This window comes from Dermacentor variabilis, unplaced genomic scaffold (assembly GCF_050947875.1).
Source record: "Dermacentor variabilis isolate Ectoservices unplaced genomic scaffold, ASM5094787v1 scaffold_19, whole genome shotgun sequence".
NCBI lineage: Eukaryota > Metazoa > Arthropoda > Arachnida > Ixodida > Ixodidae > Dermacentor > Dermacentor variabilis.
This window is the reverse complement of record NW_027460357.1, coordinates 675272-685304: the sequence shown is the minus strand read 5'-3', so window position 1 is coordinate 685304 and position 10033 is coordinate 675272. Positions and strand designations below refer to the sequence as shown.

Here is a 10033-nt window from a genome sequence, read left to right as displayed (position 1 = left end):
GGGCTTCCCGCGATCGTAGCGTTCCGGGCTGGGTCGTCCCCACAGCTCACCGTAGCCACGGTGGCTGCTTGCGGGTCTCCGAGCTCCCGCGCGCCAGCGTTCGGCGTTAGGGCTAACCCTACCGTCGGCGTGGCCGATCGAATAGGGCTCACGTTGGTCTTAAAACTGCGGCTTACCGAAGTTCGGTTCCGTAGAATCCCCTTGATGTTTAGAAATATATTCCGCTGATCCCAGAGGTACCAGGAGATTTCGGAGGCTTGGAAAATTTGAAATCACGGAGCCGATGCAAAGCACGTCTGCACGCTTCGAGCTTCTCCTTCTTCCCCCCACAAGATGACTTGGGAATGCGCTTATTACGTAAAGAAAATTTGCATCTAACTGTGCCTACTTTCTGCAGGATATGCCTACTCAGTACTGTTTTTACCTTGCTATATAAGCGGATATTTTGTTCCCGAAATTGACCCAACAAATTACAACGTCAGACATCAGGAAGGAATGATGGCTGCTTCTCTTTCTTCACAAAAATTTGGTTGTGAACGAAATCGCTTAAGTTGTAGAAAATTCTCTTTGGAGCATCAAAGAAACATAAAATATGCATTTGAATACCTCCTTCAAGAATAATGTGAAGCATGAATCCTACGTTCACTCGAAAAGATCGTGGAGTGCACAGAAAACTTAGCTAGAAGAAAGATGCAAGGCGCCTGGTTCGGTTATATGACTTCGTTCTTTCCACAGACAAATATTTAAAGGGTGAAATGTACTGGCAAACATAAGACATCGTGGGTAATATAGAAGATTTATTTATTCGACTTCTGTCATTTTTAGATATCCATGTACGCCCCATTTTGGTACAAGAACACAAGGGAGCTCACATTTTCCGGTAGAAGGCAGCTTCTTTTGGCAGTGATTATATTTCCGGCAGTTGAAAATACGCGCTCTGAACTTGCGGATGAGGCTGGGATGCACATGTATTTTTTGGCAAGTTACGCCAATAGGGGAAATTTGGGTTCATTGTCCTTCCACCATTTAAGTGCGTCCATGTTGTGCCCCAGCTGCGGCTCGGAGAGGTCAAATTGAGCGGACGGGTCCCTGACGCGCGGCTGTTCATTAAACAGTATGTCGAGTGCAGTTGCTTCGGTCTGGGTAGTACTTATCCCGCTTTCATTAGCCGAAGGCGACAAGAGATTTAACATTTCTCTAACATTGCTACGGATTGCCTCTCTGGCATCTGGCTCCTCATACTGGAGGCATTTGTACCTTGGATCGAGAAAAGAAGCTCTCTGGCGTGCAGACACCGACCTCTGCTGGGCGTCCCAGTCCAAGGAAAATCGCCGAGATATCTCCATCCGAACTACTTCTTTGAAATTCTCGACTTCAGTGTCACCCGTGCTCTGAAGCTATAGTTTCTTCACTACTGCTTTCGCCACTGGCCGAACCATGGAGACAGGGGACACCGTGTCGCCGCAGAGAATGGTGGTTGCAAGATCAAGAGGCTCAAGGACCTCACAAAGTTCACTGATTACATTCCATTCTTGCTGACTGATCTATAGGTTCTGCGCTTTTTTTGCTGTGACAATTGTTCGGTCAGCAAGAACACTTTGTATAGCAGACCGATGCTTGATAAGCTTTGTAAGCATCTGGTAAGTCGAGCTCCATCTTGTCGGACAGCTTTGCTTGAGGCGCTCTGTGGGTAAGCCGAGTAGCTCCTGCCGCCTACTCAACTCATCGCTGGCGACAGTCGAATGCCTAAAGTGAGCAACCAATCTTCCGCTCTTCTGGCAGAGGCCATCAATCTCCGTGTTAGACAGAGCTTTTTGATGCTCAGGTGGAGACTGTGCGCTGAACAGGTAACGTCATTTGGTTCTAATATACCTTGCAGCGCATTCACAGCATTAATGCCATTAGATGCATTATCAGTGACCTTGCCGTCGAACTTCCATGCCGAAATTACTTCATGCATTCGCTGCATGATGTTTTCTCCTGTGTGGCGTTCTTGCATCTCCTCCGTTGCTAAAGTGAATGCTTGCGACTTCCACTCGCTGTTCAGAGTGTGCGCAGTCACTGTAATATATGAATCCTGCGCCCTCGACGTCCAACAGTCTGTGGTGAGGGCAACAGTTGTGGCTGCGTCGAGACATTATCTTGTCTCTCAACTGATTATGCACAAGTTTTATTCGATTTTTCAGCTTAGCAACTGAAGGTGGCCTATAATTTCGCTCCACTACTCCCATAAAATGGCTAAATCCGGCACTGGCTGTGAACGCCAAAGGCAACTGGTTAACAGCGACCATTTTTGCTAGCGCCTGGTCAATCTCCTCCTGTCTTTCAGTGCACATCTTCCGTCGTTTTCGAGGCTTAGGCGCCGCAGACGGCCCAGGGTCAGCAGCAGAACTGATAGTTTCATTACCATCAGCCGGATCATCACCAGAAACTTCATCAATATCGCTGACACCCGAAGTTGGTGGCAGCCTGAAAAAAGTAAATATATATCGGTGAAATCCTCCCCCCGCCACTGATTAGGACAGTAATATAATTAAAAGAGTCCCAAGAATTTTATTGAGTAATTTTTCACTAAATAACGGGTCTACTAAGTCTAACTCAAATTAAAGTTTGGTAACCATGTGTAAGTATCATCAACAAACTGAGTTTCTAACGCAACCATCAAAAAGAGGCAAGTTGGGGGCATTTGGGGGAATATTTGAGGCGAAATTTTATTTTTATAGTTTAACTGTGTGTCCTGAGCAAGCGCGAAAAAATATGTTTCTCATGGAAGCTATAGAATCTATTTCGCCAACAAAGCTATCAGTTAGGGCAGGTACCTGAAGCATTCCTCATTCAGAAACCAATTCATGGCAAGAAAACTGCTCTGATGTACGTCCTCCTAAAGATATATCATCCAGAGAACATCGTCGTTTCGAAATGTTTTCTTGCTATTAATTTGTTTGAAAGTGACGAATGCTTTCGATAAAAAAAAAAGCACAGAGATCACGTTTGGTACAAAAACTCGAGTACCTAAACTTTGCATTCTATGAAGAGGTAATGGTGACGCTCGTGTCGAACAATGGCCATGATACGTTCAAGAGAGTCAGGCGCGCAAAACATAATTTCTGGTATATCTGATGAGCTGGGTAGACTCAGTCTTCACAAGTACGACAAACTTCTTTAATAATAATTTTGACGGCCATGGATTAAATTACGTGAATGCGCAAGGGAACATTTATATCTCTTCAAGGCCTGCTGCGGAAAGCAAGTAATCCATCGAAACGACCCATTTCAACAGCTATTCGAATAGAACATTCTACTGACGAGTTTCGGTTTGCTGGCCTCTTTAGAAGTCCATGTTCATTCCGAAGGTGCATAGCGAGAGATGAGGTTGACATATTAACGCGAAACTGGTCATTACAAACGCCACACTTTGCCGTGGTGCCGTCCGAAGATCTTTCGGCATGTTGCCATACCCAACTCCGCAACCTGCCCATCACTAGTGATGAAGCGATCCAGCACACCACTATGGTGGCTAGAAGAGTAGGTGTGGTGTCCGGACCGGTCCGTCTGGAGCATAGTTCGCCACTTCTCCGCCTCATGAAGCAAAAGTGGCGCTTCGCTCAGTGCAACGGTTCTCAGTGACGCATGTCGTCTGGTACTTCTGGCAGACGGCGCGCAGTAAATGAAGCACGCAGAGCGAAAAACTCATCTGTAGCCTTCAGTTTGTTCAATGAGGAGATACCGGTCTCTGTTATTGCGTGTTTGCAAGTTGCGAAAATATGTTAAAGCTTCTACGACCAAAAGGCGAGCGGCATTGCTAGCGGAAGCTCATATCCGATGGCGAATAAGCGGAGCCCGCACCAAAGAGTGGCGGTATTTCTGCTTCAAAAAAGATCAACATGCAAATTTATTTCTTCGCTCTGAACTATAAATCATGGGGGCCTAACACAGCAGCGGACACTGCTTGTGGGTGAAGGACACTTTTAGGAACAGTTCTTCAAGCGCTATTTTACCCATGTTGTCGACTACGATAAGTTTATCAAAGATGCAATAATATGATGCTTCCGCTACATATCTATAATATGATGCCCTAGTAATTAAGGGCGAACATCATTTGAGACTGTGATTCCATCACGTCATTATGATCACAAACCGTCGGAGAGATCAGATCACCAAGCTGCGAATGAACCCTTTGCAGATTGCGACGGCAATATTTCTGTGCCGGCGCTTGCGGGGCTACTCGTCGCGTACATACTGCATCATGCTCGGTCACTGGATCTGGAAGTGGAAGGTTCCAGGGCTGCTGCATTTTCTATTTTAACGAAACGGTTGTTTTACATCACGCCAAATAATTATAGCTCAATTGGAAGCGTGTGAATTTCTGTGCAAGGAACTGACGGCTGCACCCCATAACTCGGGAGGTAAGTTCGCTTGTTCCTGAAATATTGCGAGCTACGACGTAAACAAATATAAGGATATATTACTACGCTTAAAAAAGGGGTCGACAGCAAGGCTTAATAACAACGGGAGTTGTAAATTCAGCACCAAGTGGAATATCCTTGCTCCAACCGGAGTGATGGTTCCGTGGTTAGGGCTGTGTTGTTGGCGATGAGGTCGTGGATTCATGTATCTGCCATAGCGGCCGCGTCTTGAACGGGTCGGAATACAAAACGCTCGTGTACTTGGGTTGACGCCGATGCTAATGACAATCAGGGCACTCCGCAATGCCCCGCTACGGTGTCTCTCATAGCTATCTCATGTGATTCTGGACGTTGAACCTAATTTATTTGATATATCGAAAGTTGGGGCTGCAGGAAATCTACGAAAAATATCTGAGTAGTTCACAGTTTAAAACTCAAAAATAGCTCCGCACTCCTTCAAAGCCTCTAAAGCTGTAAGGATTTTGCATAGAAGTTGAAAAAAATGTTTCAGCACGTCGTTGTTTTCTGAAAATATCCCAAGTACCCATAAAGCTTTGCTTGCGCTTGACATAATGGTATTTTAAGCATATCAGCGATATCTTCAAACAGGCATTTGAATTTCCTGCGTACAGACGCTCTTCCCTACGTACGGACGACGACGCGTGCAGGAGAGCCATTCAACTGCCTGCAGCGCCATTATTTCGTCATGATGCGGAGAAGCTGTGCACTAGGCTCGGTCGGCACATCTACTCCTTTGCCACCAAAAAGACGCAGTGATATTTTTCCAGCGCTCTTCCTCCTTTTCTACAAGCTGTTATACATGGTTCAACCGTATTTAGTGCGCCACTTGCTAAGGAAATTCGTTAACAAGAAGCCAGATTGAGAAGCCTCTCTTTTACGTCCGATGGGAGCAGACGACGGACAGACAAGAAAATAAAGCAGCTTCGCGCCACTCTCGAGCTACAAAAGCAATCTTTTTTGTTCTTTTGTTGTTTGAAAAGAGTTGCAACTTAAATTCATTGCTTCCATCTGAAACCCGTTGTCCTGACTATCGGTGTCTTGAAATCCGGATAACCGGTTTTCGACACCGGATTCGCTTCCCGATATCCGTCAAACCAGATAGCCGGTTAACGGATATTTGCAAGCAATTAGGTACCACCGCATAGCTTTTGTGATTCCTGTTCGTTCGATATCCATGTCGGCAGGGTTGGCGATTACTCATGGTCTCGGTAAAGTTACGTGATGTCCGGTAACTCTCCTCCACGTGGTCTGCAGTGCGCGAAATGCCCACAATCGCAGACCTTGTTCGAAGCCCGATCGTTTTCAATCCATGTCAGTATTGTTGGGAAGCGCGCATGGGCTGGCGAAGCATACGTGAGGTCATGTGACGCCCTTTCCCACGTGATTTGACGTTCGGCTCTTGAGTACCGTCGCGTAGTTTTTGCGAATCCCACTCGTTTGATATCCATGTCGGCATGGTTGGTAATTACCCATGTTCTGGCTAAACTTACATGATGTCCCGTGACTCTCCTTCACGTGGTCTGAAGTGCGCGAAATACATATCATCGCAGACCTTGTTCAAAGACCGATCGTTTGATATCCATCTCAGTATGGTTGGTAATCATGCATGGGCTAGCGAAAGGTAGGTGAGGTCACGTGACACCCTTTACCACGTGATTTGACGTTAGCTACGTGTACACCATCGCATAGATTTTGATTTCCCAGTTCGTTCGATATCCATGTCGGCATGGATGGCAATTACTCATGGTCTGGCTAAAGTTACGTGATGTCACGTGACTCTTTTCCACATGGTCTGAAGTCCGTGAAGTGCGTACCATCGCAGACCTTGTTCAAAGCCCGATGGTTTGACATCCATGTCAGTATGGCTGAGAATCACGCATTGTCCGGCGAAAGATAGGTGACGTCACGTGACACCCTTTACCACGTGATTTGACGTTAGCTACGTGTACACCAACGCAGAGCTTTTGATTTCACCGTTCGTTCAATATCCATGTCGGCGTGGTTGGTAATTACCCATGGTCTCGCTAAAGTTACGTGATGTCACGTGACTCCTTTCCACGTTCTTTAAAACTGATGGTAGCGCTAAAAAGGACGGACACACGATGAAAAGACGACACGACGACGAGGAAACGCTACTGACAACTGGTTTATTTTTCGAAAAAGTTCTATATTTAAAAGAATCACAACGCATGCGCACAACCGAACTGCGCAAGCCTTCTTTATCGCCATATCGAAAACATGCACGCGAAGTGAGATGATAAAACACCCGAGCAGCAAGAAGTGAACACATGACCAATTGAAGAAAAGCCCATACCGTTACGGTTTTTCAAATTTCCCCAGAAGTGTGCGCTCAGCCAAGTACAAATTTATTGAAGCATCGCTGATGCACAGATCCGCCTTTTTTTGTATGTGGAAAGCTTCCAGCAAAACTCTAGCTTTAGCGCTTGCACTTCTGCCCAGAACCTTTGCTTCTTTAAACCGTGGCACGCACTCGCAAACCATCACATGCGAAACTAAATTCGGAAGTTTGTCTTGTTTTGTTAAGTTTTGAGAGTGTTCCTTAAGCGGTCATTGAAACAACGCCCCGTCTGCCCGATATAGCACTTGCCGCAGGACAGGGGAATAAAGTATACCACTCCTAGGGCACACCGGACGAAGACATCTTCATGCTGCTTTTTGCAACCGTGCTGACCTTCACCGCAGATGCGAGTCACCAACTTGTTTGGCGCAGAAAAAACAAGCGACACGTTGTGCCTGCTGGCCACCTTTTTGAGGCTGTGTGAAACCTTATGAATGTAAGGCATCACCTCAGGTTTGGTCTTCACGCGTTCAGGTGCAGCCTTCATTCGTCGGGGCCCAAATTTCTTGAGGAGGGTATCAGTGACAGCTACGAGGACCGAGCAAGGGAAGCCTGCGAACCTGATAGTCGAATCTAAAAAGCATTTCGTGCGGGCACGACTTTTGAAGCGCCGATTCCAGTAAACCAGTTGTCAGTAGCGTTTCCTCGTCGTCGTGTCGTCTTTTCATCGTGTGTCCGTCCTTTTTAGCGCTACCATCAGTTTTAAAGAATGCATCACCAACTAGCCCAGCACCAAGTTTTATTGAAGTACCTTTCCACGTGGTGTGAAGTGCCCGAAATGTGTACCATCGCAGAACTTGTTCAAAGACCGCTCGTTTGATATCTATGTCAGTATGGTTGGGGACCATGCACGGGCTTGCGAAAGGTACGTGAGGTCACGTGATACCCTTTACCACGTGATTTGAATTTCGCTACGTGGGTATCACCGCATAGCTTTCGCGATTCCCATTCATTTGATATCCATGTCGGCGTGGTTGGTAATTGCCCATAGTCTGGCTAAAGTCACGTGATGTCACGTGGCTATTTTTCACAAAGTATTACGTACGCGAGGAGCGTGTCGAACCTTGTTCGAATCCCGATCGTTTTATATCCACATCAGTGTGATTGGGAATCACGCAAGGGCCAGCTAATATACATGAGGTCACGGGACAGCGTCTATCACGTGATTTGACGTTCGCTACGTGCGTAGTATCGCATAGCATTCGCGGTTGCCGTTCATTTGACACTCATCTCACTGTGTTTGTGAATCGCATGTGGGCTTTCCAAAGTTACGCAAGGTCACGTGACACCCTTCACCACGTGGTCTAGCGTACCCTTCGCGGGTACTATCACAGAGCTGCTTCGAAGCCGGATCGTTTGATATCCATGTCAATATGGATGACAATCAGCAATATGCCGGCGAATATTACGTGAGATCCTGTAACCCCTCTTCCATGTGATCTCGGATGCGTTACTTGATTATAATCGGAAAGTTTGTCGAAGCTCGTTCAATTTGATATCCATGTCAACGGGCCTTGTAAATAACAAAACAAAATGATGAGACGTGACGTGCCGCTCTTTTCAGCTGTTTTCATCAACTTAGGGATCACCATTTTGTTGCTGGATGCCCCTTTGTTTCAATGGTTGTCAGCAAAGCCATCAAAGAGCTACGTTCTGCATGAGCCTGTTAACGGCAGTAATTTAATGTCCATATCACTGCGACATTTCGATGATATATCTCGCGGGAAAGGCATTTCATTAGTCCGACGACAGTGCTCTACAAGAAAGCCCTTCAGTTTTGCTTGGTAGGGGCAAAATTACAAGATTTCGCTATTATTTTGAACTGCTATAACACTTCCGCAAAAGCATCTTTTGATTAATTCACTGGCGTTAGGATTAAAATACATGGCGCGTAGAATATAATCTATGGCGCTGTGATTAAATTGACTTACGCTTGGAATAATATAGCTGGCGCTTGGAATAAGTTCAGGGGGACAACCTGTGGTACTATTTTAGAGAGCACAGCAATTCGGAAAGATAAACTTAAAGAACGAAATGTAAGAAACGAGACAGGAAATCGGGCTCGTGCGAGCGGCTGCAAAAATAACCACGAAAGACCAACAGAAGGGAGAAAAAGGTAATTTGTACAGACGTACAGATGCACAAATACCAGGGTATTCGAATATCCGGCTATCCCAATATCCGGTTACTAATAACCGGATAACGAACCGAATAACCGGTCACTCCGGTTATCCGGTTTTCAAATTCGAATAACCGGCGAATCGAATAACCGGATAACCGGTTTTTCCGCAAAACCGGTTTGATGTTGCTGCACTAATATGTACAAAAATGTAAACAAGGTTCTTGAACGACAAAGTTTCATTAACATATTTGTCCTCAACCTGTTCATTTCATGGCCTTTACATTTTTCATATCAGCGACATGAACTGCTTTGCTGGTTTCGAACTGATATAGTTCTAAAGATCGTGTGATATTTTCTTTACTTAATAAATAGACAAAAAACATGGAAGCATTGAACTCAGTTATTTTGGGGACAATCTTTGGCACAACGAGTACATCTTTTTAGGAAAAAATACATACATTACATGTACTGACAGTGCGTAGCGTTCAAGAATTCGTTTGCAGCATTTTTGGCAATGCAGCTATTATTCATGTATTTGATCCCTCGACAAATTGTTTAAGAGAAAGCTTTAGCTCGGGCCAAACTCCGACGCAGCCTATTGAAATACATGTAAAACGCAGAAACGCTTTTCTGAGATAACCATTGGATCACTTTTAATGAAATTTGTTGCATTTGAGAGAGAATGTTAAATTCTAGTATCCGATGGAAGCGGAATTTCGATTTAGGGCCTGAATTTTGTTTAAAATATTTTGAAAAAATCGAAAGTGCGAAAAAAATAGAAGCACGACGTTTACAAACTAATAGCTATGCTTCAAGAACAGATGTCGTGGTTCTTCAAACGGCATCTATTATAAGAGTCAAAGCGGACAAATTTGGTATGTCAATTTGTATCTTACGTGAATTGGTTACGTGGTGTACAAGGGCTCTGCAAAAGCCGTATTTCGATAATACTAAATTTTTTGAGATTCATTTGTAACATATCAATTTTGTCCGCTGTAGATGTACTATTAGATGCGATTCACAGAAATGCGATATTATTTTTCACTGTTGAGTTACATAGTTTTAAACGTAATGGTTTCGTTTTCTGAAAATTTGCGAGTTTCGCCAATTTTTAATAAAGAATTA

The 10033-nt window shown here is 44.9% G+C and overlaps 1 pseudogene; it reads right to left on the bottom strand.

The window, feature by feature from the left end:
* Positions 1-714: 714 nt before the first annotated feature.
* Positions 715-3561, bottom strand: LOC142568486 (E3 SUMO-protein ligase ZBED1-like; annotated as a pseudogene).
* Positions 3562-10033: the final 6472 nt, after the last annotated feature.